The sequence below is a fragment of the Podarcis erhardii genome (genome assembly GCF_964252035.2).
Source record: "Podarcis erhardii genome assembly, chromosome: 14".
In the NCBI taxonomy this organism is placed as follows: Eukaryota; Metazoa; Chordata; class Lepidosauria; order Squamata; family Lacertidae; genus Podarcis; species Podarcis erhardii.
The window spans coordinates 9140543-9156909 of record NC_138503.1 but is presented as its reverse complement, the minus strand read 5'-3'; positions in this window follow the sequence as shown (position 1 = coordinate 9156909).

The following is a 16367-nucleotide window of genomic DNA, read 5'->3' as shown; positions in this document are numbered from 1 at the left end:
CTTATTAAAGTGCATTTTCCTTCTATTTTTAATCCACAAACTGATTTTATTTTTTAAGAGTGGCTTCAATGTTTTTTTGCTATCCCTAACAAATTGGGGAGAAGGGGAGAGAGAGAGGAAACAGGACCATTAAAAACAAGAGAGTAAGGGAACGCGTGAGACAACTTCACTTTTAAAAAAAATGAAATAAAATTAAAATACAGCCATGTTTCTTGGCAGGCTTTGGTATGAAGGGATGGATTTGAGGCTGTGGGGTGTGATTCTGGGCTGTTAAACTAATTTTAAAGCACTGGAAGTTTACACATCTCTCTTAATGGTAGAATTCAGGACCTTCCAATGCAGCTGAATTTTGAAAAATTCAGGGCAGACAAAAGAATGTAGTTCCTGCATTGCAGGAGGTTAGACTAGATGACCCTCAGGATATTTTCTAACTCTGCAATCCTATTATTCTGCTTCTTCACACAGCCACATAACTAAACTGTGGAACTCACTTCAGCAAGACTTAGGTCACAAGCTTGGATAGCTATAAAAGATTAGACAAATGACCAAAGCTATCAATGGAGTCACAAGTGAGCAGAATTCTGTGGGTGCTCAGGCTGACATCTGGTTGGCCACGATGACAACAGGATACTGGACTAGATGGGCCTTTGGCCTGATCCAGCAATATTAATACATTCCTAGATGTAGGGATTAGAAAAATTAATTGAGGGCAAGGTTATCAATGGCTATGAGCCTTGATGGCTATATGCCGAACTCCAGTTGCTATCCAGCAACAGCAAGAAAGGCCCATTGCCTTGGTCACTTGCTTGTTGTGAACATAACAGACCAAGGATGAGGAACATTTGGAGGTTCACAGGTTTCCCCTCTCTGTAGTAGAGGCAGGATGCAGGAGCTGGTTCTTCAGCCTGATCCATAAGGGTTTCTCTTCAGCCCTTCCATAGTGACTCCTGTTTTGAGCTCTAGTGAGTGAGATGGAGAACAAGCATTTGGCTATATTGGCACCTTCCAGCAACAAACTGCAGCCCAGACTTTACGCACTTCCACACACATACAGAACAGGGTTCCCGATTCTGATCGGGCCATTTGTGCAATGGAGATTTGTGTTTCAGCTTCTCTTCCATCTCCTCTCTATCAGATTGGGCCACATGAGCAAACAAAGCTTGGGAGATTCCTTCAAAGCAATGAGATGGCCAAGGCCAGGATTACAGAGCCACCCAACCTTTTATGCTGGTCTATGACATGGGACGCAGGTGGTGCTGTCGGTTAAACCACAGAGCCTAGGGCTTGCCGATCAGAAGGTCGGCGGTTCAAATTCCCGCGACGGGATGAGCTCCCATTGCTCGGTCCCTGCTCCAACCTAGCAGTTTGAAAGCATGAAGCGCAAGTAGATAAATAGGTAAACAGTGTTTCCGTGCATTGCTCTGGTTCACCAGAAGCAGCTTAGACATGCTGAGGGAAGCTGTACGCCGGCTCCCTCAGCCAGTAAAGTGAGATGAGCACCACAACCCCAGAGTTATCTGTGATTGGACCTAATGGTCAGGGATCCCTTTACCTTTACTTTATGACCATAATAAAGATTTGTATTGTATTGAGATCTTGAGACCAGAGAGACCAGAGACCAAGAGCAGTGGCCATACACGTCCTCCTTCATCCTCTCTCCCCTATTATGTTTAGTACAGCAAAATGGGGATAGACCCACCCACTTTGGACTCTGGCCTTGCCCACTGCTGACTTTGGCCCCACCTAGAGCTGACATGCAGCCATTCATCCTGAGGCCCCCTCGAGTCATCCTAAGCTTTGGAGCAGGCAGAAGAGAGAACCCACTCATGTCCTCTCCTAATATAAAGGAGAGAGGCCCTCTCTCATGTCCTCTCTTGTAAAGGACTTGGGGGAGGGATGGTAGTGACAATTAATAATGGCTGACTCATCCTGAGCTGGCCCTACTATTAGACAAAGTGAAGGAGCGGGTCTGAAAACTCCCATTTTTTCTCTTTCTGACATTCCTTTCTCTCTCGTGTGCACATCCATCTTCTTCCCCACCAAATAGGCAATCAGGAGGTGGGGGGGGGGATCATGAACAGATCAGTCTTCCTACCTGTGTGATCAACTTGAAGACTGCTTTTGTTTTGTTTTTTGTTTTTTTTAATAATATTTATTAAATTTTTAACAAGAAAAGAGTTACAAAACAGTAAAAGAAAAATACAAAAAAAATACAAAAACCAAGATTAAACATAAGAAGAACAAAGAAAAAAAAATTAAAATCCCTCTTTCTAATATCTTACCACTCATTTACTTATTTTCATGACTTCCTCACACCTCCCTTTTTTGTATTCCATTTAAAAATTTGTTCAGCAAATTCATACCCTCTTAGTTTACCCTTATTTATTTATCCTCACATATTATAACTTCAAATTTTCATCTAATATCAATCCATTGCATATTCTTATTTTACCTTATTACCAGAACCACTTTGTTTCATTCCAACGTCATTAACATTCAATAATTTTACAGTGTTTCTGTAAATAGATTTTAAATTTCTTCCAGTCTTCTTCCACCAACTCTTCTCCCTGGTCTCGGATTCTGCCAGTCATTTCCGCCAATTCCATGTAGTCCATTACTTGCATCTGCCATTCTTCCAAGGTGGGTAGGTCTTGTGTCTTCCAATGCTTTGCAATGAGTATTCTTGCTGCTGCTGTAGCGTACATAAAGAAAGTTCTATCCTTCTTTGGTACCAATTGGCTGACCACTGAAGACTGCTTTTGAAGATGGGCTCTGTACCCACCACCGAAGTGAGAGGGTGGATGGGGGAAGTTGGAAGGATGAAGGGAACTGATTTGAAAAGCAAGAACAGGAATGTGTGAGAATATGATGGAGAAAAGGGAAGGGCAGCCAAGAGATGAGAAAGACAGTCAGAAGACTGGGCAGGGAGAAGAAGCCAAGGAGTGGAATTAAGGAGAGAAAATGAGAGGATGGAGATGAGAAAGAAGGACCAGCTTACCACCTGAAAGAGCTTCTTCACTCATCAATCAGCTGTGGGCATTTCCTGTGGAGAAGCTTTTGCAAATGACAGACATGTTCTGTCAGCAGGAACAATCTCAACTGAGACTGGGGTGAGGAACCTTTTCCTGCCTGAGACTTGCCTTCCCACATGGGCCACATTTTAGTGGGTGGGACCGGGGGCAAAACTGGCCAGAGCAATGGTTGTAAATTAGACCATTGTACAATAGATCCTGAAGCTGAGGCTCCAATCCTTTGGCCACCTCATGAGAAGAGAAGACTCCCTGGAAAAGACCCTGATGCTGGGAAAGGTTGAGGGCACAAGGAGAAGGGGACGACAGAGGACGAGATGGTTGAACAGTGTTCTCGAAGCTACCAGCAGGAGTTTGACCAAACTGCGGGAAGCAGTGGAAGACAGGTGTGCCTGGCGTGCTCTGGTCCAGGAGGTCACGAAGAGTCGGACATGACTAAACAACAACAACAACAATAGAGTGGTCTACACACACACACACAATCCTTCATTCAGGCAAGATCTCAACAGCACATCAAGGAAGTTGCAAAGCAGGGTCAGTGAGGCTATGGCCTGGGGAGAAAGGGTATGGTCTCAGAAGAGTCCCACAAGACAGTCAGAGAGGACTACAGTAGAGGACCACATTTGGATCATAGGCCAGAGATTTGATCCCCGTAAGGGACAGCTGCATATTCCTGCATTGCAGGGGATTGAATTAGATGATCCAACTCTTAGATTCTTTGAAATATCTATGAGAGTCCCTACCCCTGCCTGAAATCTACACAAAGGCTCTGTGGATCTCCAAATCTCTGGTCTACACGCAGGGCAGCTGTGGAGTAAGCTGAGCTCTGGTTGCCTTTCTTGTGGTGCTTTGCCTCCCATATTCTCTTCGGCATTTCTGTCTCAGAGGGAAGCAGCTCTCTGCAAACTCCCTTTTGTATTTTTACAAAGAAGACTGAGGGCTTTTCCTTTATGGTTCCTTTCCAGCCTAGAACATTAATCACTCAGCCGCCCTTTGAACATTTTAAAACTGAATAAATCAGATAGTCTTCATCAAGGTTTGAATTCAAAGCCTTTAATATCAAACTGTATGCACACAAACATACACACACATCTCTTTCTTTTCTGACATCTCCACACTGTAAAAAGAATGAATATGTTCAGAGAACAAGAAAGTAAGGGGGGGAAGCCAAATTATTGCTCTTGTCTATCATTTCCATGCTCCAAGCCTGGACATTCCAGGATCAAATAAGAAGCTTGGATGGCTTTTGTAATTCCAGGACTGTCCCTGAAAAATTGTAACCCTTGGAAGGTATGTAATATGCAAGTGAATCCCTTCCACAAAATAGTGACAAGCTGTGTTGTGATGCAGCTGGAATGCTTGCAACTGTATATGGCAGACCTACAACTCTCTAGATGTTGCTGGACTCCAGCTCCCATCAGCCCCAGTCAGCATGGATGATGGTGAGTGGCGATGGGAGCTAGAGTCCCCAACGTGAGCCTGTGCCACACTTGGGAAGCTGCACAAGGCACAGAGAAGGGAAGGCGTGTAAGGTGTGCAAACCTAGATTTCTCTTCACCATCATTCTGGGCATAGCATTTGGGGATGTTTAGGGAGGCAGGAGAGGATATATTATTTTATGATAGCCTTCTTAACATGCGTCACCAAGTTCTATAACTTAGCAGAGTTGTTAAACAATCCCCCTTTTAAATTACACAGCAGTTAGCTAGTTGCAGGCTCGTCTGAGCCTCACTATTTAGGATTCCTGGTAAAACCCCTTTTTATATCCCTCCTAAAAGAATAGACACGACCATCTGATTAAAGTTAACATAAAAGTAGTTTACTTACAATCATCCGGTTCACAATAAGATCTTTGAAGGCAGACTTAATTTACAGAACAACATATAACTATGTGAACTATCACATAAGGGTAAAAGTCTCAAATGACTGTGTCTCAGCAGTCACTTCTCCTAACTCTTAAAGGTAAAGGTACCCCTGACCATTAGGTCCAGTCATGGCCGACTCTGTGGTTGCGGCGCTCATCTTGCTTTATTGGCCGAGGGAGCTTCCGGGTCATGTGGCCAGCATGACTAAGCCGCTTCTGGCGAACCAGAGCAGTGCACGGAAACGCAGAGTGGTACCTATTTATCTACTTGCACTTTGTCGTGCTTCCGAACTGCTAGGTTGGCAGGAGCAGGGACCGAGCAACGGGAGCTCACCCCGTTGCGGGGATTCGAATCGCCAACCTTCTGATCAGCAAGTCCTAGGCTCTGTGGTTTAACCCACAGCGCCACCCACGTCGCTCTCTCCGAACTCTTAGGAATACAGAAATGGAGAACAAGAAGAGCAGAACATGGAAGCCGTGTGCCCCTCTGTCCAAGAACAGGCCACACCCACATTAAGTCACATGCACAGGAAATCTGTCCCAGCTCAGGAGGAACCAGCAAGTTTTCTCCTGAGTGATACAAAGCATTCCCCAGCATGTGCATTGTAGGAATGTTGTATTTGCCTGCAATACATTTTTACGTCCCGCATAGTACACTCTCATTTTGTATAGAGTGAAGTCTAGGTCAGTGGAGCATTCAAGTCTGAGGAAAGGAAGAAAAGTAGGCATGAGGCCTTTGCACAAGTTACGATATGAAAACCAAGCCAGAGATTTTTTCGCCATATGCGTATTTTCACTTATTATGGTTGTTAAGTCTTTATCGCTATAAACCATTTTACTTTTTTCAAGGCATAGTAGAATATAAATATCCCCCCCCAAAAAAAAATGCTAAAGAAATAAATATGACGAAATGCCCCTGAGCATCTTCGAGCAAACTCAACCGAACCCAAGAAGAGATGGAGAGGAAAAGAGTCCTCGTATTCTCTGCACTTTGAGGAGGTCTGGAAGGAATCAAGTGAAGCAAAGCTGAGTTGACAAGCAGAGTCAGATGAGGGGGGGTCGAGGCTGCAGGTTCTTTCTTGTTTATTTTTTTTCCCCTTACCCAGACTCCAAACAAACAACATGTCAAATAGCCATCTCTAGGCAGGCAGGCCTGTCAACGAAACAAATTGGTGGAGATAGATTCTTCCTTGCCCAGCACTTAGCCAAGAAGCTTTTGACAGCAGTATCTGACTGATCAAAAACTGTCAATGGAAACATGGAGAGACCTCATAGCTGCTTTCTGCCTGCCTAGAGCAGAAGGGAACAGGCTGGGGGACAGGCTGAAAGAGGACTTGTGGAGAGTTGTGTTAATGAGGAGGAAATGTCCCAGTCCACCCCCATCACATCAAATGTTGAGCAAAAATTGACCCATTTTGGTTTAAAGAAACCTGCCAGCGATTGCATGGCAAATGACCATTGCATGGGGTTGTTGGATGTGTGTGTGTGTGTGTGTGTCATATGTGCTCAATACAAACATTGCCCAGCTATAGGGTGGAAGGAGAGGATTTCGATTCAGACAGTATTTAAAGGCGACCCTACCCAATTCTCTCTCTCTCTCGAACAATACGCAAACCAGAACACAGATATCCTTTGAAATCCACGCTTCTCTGAATTTTGAGGGGCAGTTTTCCACCTAAGTCACGTGTACAAAAATGCATATGTTAGGAGGAAGTGTGTAGAACAATGCATGCATTAGTGAAAGTAACATTTAAAAAATGAATCATACTAAGGGGAATTGCTTTGTGTGTTAGGCAAAATTGCATGCAAAAACGAGTATATTAGGAAAACGAATTTTCATGAGGATTTTTAAAATAGGTCGTTATGAAAATTCACCAGCCTTTTCGTGCAAATTTCTCCAAATTGTAGCATGCAAGTTTGCCTAATATACGCATTTCAGCAAAGCAATTTCCCCTATTTTTTGTCATTTTGTTTATTTATTTATTTTTATTAAAAAAAACATACCTCAAAGCGGTTCACAAAAGACAAAGCAGTTAAATTAAAAAAAAAATCACAATCATACTTTTTACAAAAGTTAAAATACTAAAGCAGATTAAAATTGCCTCAATTTTCTAAGCATCTGAGTGTTGTTGTTGTTGTTGTTTAGTCGTTTAGTCGTGTCTGACTCTTCATGACCCCCTGGACCAGAGCACACCAGGCACTCCTGTCTTCCACTGTCTCCCACAGTTTGGTCAAACTCATGCTGGTAGCTTTGAGAACACTATCCAACCATCTCGTCCTCTGTCATCCCCTTCTCCTTGTGCCCTCCATCTTTCCCAACATCAGGGTTTTTTCCAGGGAGTCTTCTCTTCTCATGAGGTGGCCAAAGTATTGGAGCCTCAGCTTCAGGATCTGTCCTTCCAGTGAGCACTCAGGGCTGATTTCCTTCAGAATGGAGAGGTTTGATCTTCTTGCAGTCCATGGGACTCTCAAGAGTCTCCTCCAGCACCAGAATTCAAAAGCATCAATTCTTCGGTGATCAGCCTTCTTTGTGGTCCAGCTCTCACTTCCATACATCACTACTGGGAAAACCATAGCTTTAACTATACGGTAGCATCTGAGTAGGCTTGTCTAAACAGGAATGTTTTTAGCAGGCACCCAAAAGTGTACAGTGAAGGCAGTTGTTTGGTCTCAATAGGCAGGGAGTTCCAAAGTGCAGGAGCTGCCATGTTAACATTTGCATTTTATAAAGGCTTTACCACAGAATATATCTGGTAGCCAATGTTAGTCCTACTCAGAGCTGATGCTTCAAAAATAACAGACCCAATTTAGATCAATTAATCTCAGTGGGTCTACCATGTATATAACTTAGTTGAATACAACCCTAAGCAATTTTTGTGCACATTAATTGGGTGGAGAACCGCATTGCAGAATTCAGAGAAGCGTAAAAGAGGGAGATTTCCCTTTAAATGAAAACTGGATTGAATTACTCTCCTTCCACCCAACCCGAATTCACCACCTGCAAATCATAAGGGCAAATGCTAAATAGCCATTGGCACTCAACACATGAGTTCATTATTTGAGGGACTGACACACTATGGAGTATAAAGGCAAGGAGATAGCAAGTCATTTTCCCCAGTCGGGTCTGAGCAACAGCTATAGACGCTGCCTATACCAAGCTCACAACAGATTGAATTTGCTCCCACTTTTTATAGTGTAATCGCCTGACATGGCTCTGTTGACCCTTTCTGCTCATGAAAGAAAAAGGGGATTGAGGAAAACAGGACATTTTAAGGGAATTTCCAAATACAAAACCAGTTTATCCATTTTATGGAGTGATTAACAAACAGTGATAAAAGAACATGCAGCTTCACTTCAGCCCTGGACTCCCCTCCTTTGATTAGACCCAGACACAGAGAGGTAAGGGGGAAGCAGATGCTTTTGTTTATTGTTCCAAATAAGAAAGCTTATTTCCTAACGGTTCATCCACACGAAAACCTAGGGCAGCTGCTACATCCCTGAGACTGCCTGAATTTTATCTTGAAAGGAGAAATAAAACTTTCACAGTGTGCAGGTGCACTCTGGAGGAAGTTAGGGCTGATGGCAAAATTAAATCAAGCCTTTAATCCGATGCTAGGCTGATACACACCTATAAGCCAGGTTAACTGTGAGGCATTTGCAGATGTCAGCAAAGTGCTGCTTTGAACTGAGAAAAGTATGAATGGCACAAACCTCCTTATCTGCATCAGTTAAAGAGTTAAACCTGATAATACGTGATGGGGTTGGGGGAGAATCCCACAGGTGACCGTGAAGCTGAAGTAACCATGAGGAACCCTATCAAATTTGGATCTTGCAGTCCAATCACCTAGTGCACTGCCTACAAGAATCTTCTGCTTTGCTAAGTTATGTTTCTTTACTTCCACTCTCTACCTCACGAGGGACTGGGAATGGAGGGGTGGTATTCAATTTCCTTCACAATTTAATGAGAAGCTACCTGGTTCACGCTTCTCAGAACAACACAAGAATCAAAACGCAGCTATCCTTCAATATTATCTGAATATTGTGGTGCAGTTCTTCAACCAAATAATATGTGTAGAAAATGTACATACGTTGTGCATTGTGAATGCATATATTGGTGAAAATGGCATGCACAAAGGCATTATATAAGGGGGGCTGCAAACGAAAATCGGTTTGTCAGGAGACATTTGCACTAAAATGCTGGTGAATTTTCATGAGGATACTTTTTTTATTTAAAAAAAGTTGCTGTGGAAATGTGGAGAACTGAAATTAAGAGTGGAAAAATGAGAAATCAAGAGAAACCAAAATAGGCAGATTCATCTTGCCTAAGATACATTTGCTTACATCCACTCTCTGCCTCACCAAGGGCCAATATTTTCTGATTCAAAATAGTGAGAGGGGCATATTTAGCCCCTGCAAGTCCCTCTATTCAGCCTTTGGGTTCTCTTGAGGCCACCTTCACCTCTCCCAGGTGATGCTTCTCCCCCCTGACTTCTCCCCCCACTTCTCAAGTGCTTTGGGGAACACATCCTTGAACTGTGACCATGCCTCTTGCATGCCAGGATATAGAGGGACAGGTGCATATGTAAAACCTCTGACTTTTGCAGGGCTGGAATGTAGCTCATAAGAGCCATGTCCGTTGCTCCGCCCACTTTTGCCACTGGTCCCGCCCCCCTGCCATGTGACACCCCCCCCCAGAAGCTTTCCCTTGAGAATGTGGCCCTCAGACTGAAGAAGTGTTCCCCATCCCTGTTCTGGTCTCTGATATGACAAAGGTGTGGGAGGGGCATAGCTGTCAATGTTTCCCTTTTTAAAAGGGAAATTCCCTTATTCCGAATAGGATTCCTCGCAAGAAAAGGGACAAGTTGACAGCTATGGGGAGGGGGGAAGCAAAGAGACAGGTCTTTCCCCTGTGCCTTTTTCTAAACAAGACCCCCTGCCCCATCTATTATTTGCTCTGGAAAAGAAGCTGTTATTTGTGGCCTATTCAGGGAGCAGGCGGTGAATCTGATTAACATCATGGAGAGGTCAATACGGAGCTCAATAGATCCATTTCATTCTCATCCAAATTGATTTACAAGCTCAGAGGGCTGCTGAGGGGATCTTTTTTTAAAACAAAAATCTATTCTCATTGACTACCTTACAGTCAAATCCTATGCATGCTTTACTCTCATCAGGTCCTACAGAATATGATGGTGCTTATTTCTAGGTATGTGTATTTGCTGCTGTTATTGTTATAGTTGTGGTAATATTTGTTTTTCTGGTCCATTAGGTAAAGGTAAAGGACCCCTGGGTTTTTTGTCCATTGAGTTTTCTTGACAGGGATACTGGAGTGGCTTGCCAGTTCCTGCTCCAGGTGGATCACGTTTAGTCAAAACTCTCCACTATGACCTGTCCATCTTGGGTGGCCCTGCACAGCATAGCTCATAGCTTCTCTGAGTTACTCAAGCCCCTTTGCCACGACAAGGCAGTGGGTGCTGGAGGAGACTCTTGAGAGTCCCATGGACTGCAAGAAGACCAAACCTATCCATTCTTAAGGAAATCAGCCCTGAGTGCTCACTGGAAGGACAGATCCTGAAGCTGAGGCTCTAATACTTTGGCCTCTCATGAGAAGAGAAGACTCCCTGGAAAAGACCCTGATGTTGGGAAAGATGGAGGGCACAAGGAGAAGGGGACGACAGAGGACAAGATGGTTGGACAGTGTTCTCAAAGCTGCTAACATGAGTTTGACCAAACTGTGGAAGGCAGTGAAAGACGGGAGTGCCTGGCGTGCTATGGTCCACAGGGTCACAGAGTCGGACACGACTAAACAACAACAACAACAAAGGACCCCTGGATGGTTAAGTCCAGTCAAAGGTGACTATGGGATTGCGGCACTCATCTCACTTTCAGGCCAAGGGAGCTGGTGTTTGTCCACAGACAGCTTTCCAGGCCATGTGGCCAGCATGACTAAACCACTTCTGGAGCAACAGAACACCGTGATGGAAGCCAGAGCACATGGAAACGCCATCTACCTTCCTGCCGCAGCAGTACCTATTTATCTACTTGCACTGGTATGCTTTCAAATTGCTAGGTTGGCAGAAGCTGGGACAGAGCAACAGGAGCTCACCCTGTCGTGGGGATGTGAACTGCCAACCTTCTGATCAGCAAGCCCAAGAGGCTCAGTGGTTTAGACCACAGAGCCACCCACTTTAGGGATATGAGGTACTGCCCCACCAACCTCAGTCTACCATCATCAAACCCTCACCTGCCTGCCTTCTTGCTTCCATCCAGTTCAGGGGGTTGCCCAGCCTGCCACCTTCATCCTCCTCAGTCTCAATGTTGCCCCTGTAGCAGGGAGGACAATGGGCACAAATCTATAAATTGTTGGCTCCACCTGTCATTGGCTTTAGCTCCACCCACAGTTGGCCTCTCATATCAATGGAAACCAACCACCGCTGCAAGCAGGCAGAAGTCTGGTGATCCAAAAGTGGGAGGGTTTACCATTTATCACTTTGTTACAGTCGAACCATTTCCCTCCTGAGGTTTCAATTTGCAGTTGCCTGTCCTCTCTGCAAGATTAAGGAACCTATGAAGCCCGGGAAGTCAGAGCCGAAACAACCTGCTCTGGTACCTGGAGCGGTGCTCAACCTAAGGGGGGGGTGCCGCCAATTGGGGGTCAGCATCTTGTCACCCTCCCCCTTTGGAATGACACCCGGGGCGGACCGCCCCCCCTTGAAACACCCCTGCTGGAAGCTAATGGATTCTGGAGGACACTGGAAGATTGTCCTGCTCATAGGAGCCAACTCCTAGGGGCCAAGGGGTCTTTGCCCCCCTCCCCAATAAAATATTTGAGGGGGCCTCACCTTCCAAGTTGATGGGCATTGCCATTCAAATGGTGTCTGTGCACCGCATCATGTGATTTATTATGAAGGGCAGGGCTTACACGCTCCCTACCCATATTTTATTCAAATTGGCACCCCTGGTCTTGCTCGTCAGGCTGGCGCTCTGGTTGAAGTCCTAAACACTCTGTGGAATATACAGATGGCTTAGATGATTGGTATGATTGGTCACACCCAAGAGCTCTCTGTCTCTCAGAATAACTTGGGCAGCTCCCTGGCAAACATCTCAGCTCGGGGCAATGAAGCAAAGAGGGATGATGCCTTGGCTAAAAATGGAGAAGGACTCCTACCAAGTCCAACCACAGGTGAATTAAGGGCTACGCAACTGATTGCGCCACACTGGGAGCTGAGCCTAGGGGACGTTGCAACTATGATGTTGTGAATTGAGCAGAACAGAAGGTGAGAGTGAGGGGGGCTGATTTTTGGCCTCACACAGGGTGCCACAGAAAGTTGAATAGCCAAAGTGTCCTCCCCCCTCCTTCTCCCCCCCCCCCAGGATCTTACCAAGCACACGTTAGAGCTCATCACTGATCTTATTCTGCAGCAATGATGGTGAATCTTTTGGGTGCTATGCAGCAAGCAGTGCTATGGAAAGGGAGGGCAGCTCCAAGGCTATTTTTCAGAGCTGTAGCAATTATATCATCTGCCAGAGCACTAGGGTGGCCAATGAGCTCTCGTTCCTCTGGCGAGTGAATTAGGCAGTGACGGGTCTTTCAAGTTTTTCTTTTAGATTCAGGTAGGTAGCTGTGTTGGTCTGACACAGTTGAAAGAAATAAAAAAATAAAATAATTGTCCAGTAGCACCTTAGAGACCAACTAAGTTTGTTCTGGGTATAAGCTTTTATGTGCATGCACTTCTTCAGATACCCTTCTTCACTACTTCTTCAGTTTTGTTGTTGTTCGTGAGAGATTAGCACAGAGGAAGTCCTATTCGATTACTGTCTGCAGATCCTAAAACTGGCATTGTGGCATGTGCTGCTGCTCTTTGGCTGTGTGTGCATGTGAGAGCTCTGCAAATATATCATATAGACCGAGGTGGTAAAGCCTGCTGCTTTTGAAATACTGGAGGGCCACAGATTAACCACCACTGCTGCAGGTAATGATGGAAGCCTCAGGCAGCAATCCCTGGTCTGAGGGATATTCCAACCATGTCCTTGGAAGGGTACCACAAGTGTGTGTCTACCTTCATCTGTGAAATGTCCAGGAGTGTGCACATGCAACACTCTCACACATGCATGATTCCTCCTGCTACTGGCGACAGCCAGACATATATTGACAACAGAAATTGTTTTCCATACATTTGAGAGGAGCCAACATCCCTCCCTTGGGTTATGTACCCTAGCCTTGTGGGAGCTTCCCTTGCCTTGATCACTCAGGTTAATATTGTTTGTACTGCCTCTGTTTCCTGGATTTATTGCAGAGCATGGGATAAACCTCGCGCTGCTGTAAATTTGTTCTTAATAGAAATGTGGGGAAAGGATGCCAGAGGAACTATTATCCTTGCACACTCGTTCATCCCCTGCCCTCTGGGAAGAAGTCAGGCATAAATCAAGGCTCAGAGACTCCCTTTCCAACATCTGTTTGTTCTCTGTTCCTCCCTTGTTCCAAGGTGAATCAGAGGCAGAGGCTGATCCTTGAGGCTGAGCTGTGGGTATTTTCATACAGAAGGTAAAAGCCTTGCTCAGATCGTCATTCGCACAGGGATGTGGGACAAATTCATTTTGCTGGCAGTGTGATGCAGATTTCCCAAATTCTCACTTCCTGGACCAACATGCAAACCAAAACACAACTCTCCACAGAAACTCGCACTTTTCCAAATTGTGTGATGCACTCTGCCAGCCAAAGAATCCATGCAGCAGTGTGCATATTTGTGAAAATAACAGGCACAAAATGGATTCCACTACTAGAAAATGGCTTGTAAAAATGCTTTTACTAGGGGAAATGGTGTCCCGAAAAATACATGGATGGCTTGGGGATTACAATGCCAGACTCAACCTGGGAACTCAACCCCAACCCCAACCCTAACCCTAACCCTAACCCTAACCCTAACCCTAACCCTAACCCCAACCCCAACCCCAACCCCAACCCCAACCCCAACCCTAACCCTAGACCTAACCCCAACCAACCCTAACCCTAACCAACCCTCACCCTAATCCTAACCCCAACTGCAAGCCTAACCAACCCTAATTCTAACCAACCCTAACCCTTACAATAAACCTAACCCTAACCCTAACCCTAACCAACCCTAAACCTAAGCCTAACCATAAACAACCCTAACCAAAATCCTAACCCTAACCCCAAGTGATCTTAAACCTAACCAACCCTAAACCTAGCCCTAAACCTAACCCTAACCAACCATAACACTAACCCTAACCCGTACCCACCCAAACCCCAAACCTAATCCTAAACAACTCTAACCATAAACCTAACCCTAACCCACCCTAACCCTAACCCTAACCCACCCTAACCCTAACCCTAACCCACCCTAACCCTAACCCTAACCCTAACCCTAACCCCAGCCCCAACCCCAACCCTAATCCCAACCCCAACCCTAACCCTAATCCTAACACTAACCCTAATACTAACCCAAACCCAACCCTAACCCCAACCCCAACAGAGTTCTCTTACTCATTGTTTAATCCCCACAACAATCTTGTGAGGTAGGTTTGGCCAAGAAGTGGTGTCTGTCCCAAGGTCTCCTGGTGAGCTTTATGGGGATTCGAACCCTGGTCTCCCAAGTCCTGGTCTGGCACTCTAACCACTACACCACACTAACTCTACAATTGTGAATTTCCCCAGCATACATCCACACAATGAAATGTATATAAACATCTCACCATCTGAGCACAAGAGTTGGAACTATTCCCTGCGTGTACATGACCTCTGTGTAGGAAAAGCATCATATGTGAAAGAGTCTTTCTGTAAGAACAGAGAGACTCCAGTCCCCTCCCTTCCTTTGATACTGCCCAGCATTCAGAGGCCCTAACTACACAAGATCTTTGCAGAGTGGAGCTGGTATTTTTAAATGTAAATTGCCTTGGAGCTGGGTAGGGATAATTAACAGAAACAGAGGAGTCATGGTGTGAAGAATTCAACCCTGCTGCAGTCTTAAAGAAAACCCCTTTTCTTAAGATACTGCTTGCTTTGGGGATATCCTGCTTTCCCACTAAGGTGGCCTACCCTGTTCTCACCTACGTGATCTATACTCACAACAACCCTGTGAGGTGGGTCAAGCTGATTGGCTGGGATATGATCCCAGATTTCCCCAGTCCTAGTCCTCCATTCTGACCATCCCTGCTGCTTTTCTGCCTGGCTGACTTACAGCATCAGCTGCTGTAGCTCAGCGCCCTGGCTTCTGCTACAGAAGGAGCCGCAGGCTGCCCTTAAACAGATCCATTAAAGAGGCCTTTGGAACGGACTATAAAGCACTTATTTATTAACTCACAGCATTGGCAAAAATCATTCAGGGGCTGAGGGACAGAATGCACAAAGGAGCCCCTGAAGCTGTCTGGAGAGAGAGCGCTGCAACCGCCGACTTGAGGACACCTTCCGATTCTCCCAGCTGGTGGGAAATTGAGCCTCACTGAGTTCCCTCTGCAGCCCTTTTCCCATTTAATTACTGTTTGTTCAGCAGCACAGCCCGGCCGCAGCCACATCACAATTGTGCCGTGTTTCTTCCTCCATCACCGTATCGATCTCCCAGCGACACAAGGAAGGCGGTTTTATGAAGTTAGGCTCAAAATCTACATGGCTGTGTGATCACCCTGCAAATAATTGAATCTGGCTTCCATCATGTAATCTGTTGCATCTTGCAAAACTCCGAGACTCGCTCAGCTTTCCTTTAAAATTGGAGGAGAGAGAGGGTTTTTACCTTCTTATATAAACAACTTTCTTAAAAATTAAAAAAGCAATATCCGCTTAAAGGCTCAGAAAACATGTGATTTATTATTATTATTATTATCTGGCTTTTGTGTTTATTCAGTCAATCTGAATAAACCTCCCAGAAGATCAGGGCAGCCTATTTGGTGCTTCCCCAACAAACATCCTATCTACAGAATTACCCTATGAAGTACCGTATTTTTTGCTCCATAAGACACACTTTTTTCTTGCTAAAAAATAAGGGGAAATGTCTGTGCGTCTTATGGAGTGAATGCATGGTCCCTGGAGCCAAATTGCCCAGGGGCAAAAAGCAGATCATGCTCTTCTTCTTCTTCTTCTTCTTCTTCTTCTTCTTCTTCTTCTTCTTCTTTTTGAAAGAGGGAAGTGGGTGTTGAAACAATCCACTGATCGTTTGCCAATCAGGGAGAGAGATAAAGGATGCTGGAGATAAAGGAGGCTACCTGGGAGGGGGCCGCAATGGCGCAAAAACGTGGTTACAAAGCACAGATCCACATGGATCCTCAGAATTTTTGCATTGGGTCACCCCAAACTCACTGTCAAATCACATGTCTGTGGCCACAGCATGAACCACAAAAATCATACATCCACTGTTTCGTTCAGAATATTTTTTTTCTTGTTTTCCTCCTCAAAAAACTTGGTGCGTCTTATGGAGTGAAAAATACGGTAGGTTGCAGTGCTCAAAAAAGTCAGGGAACAC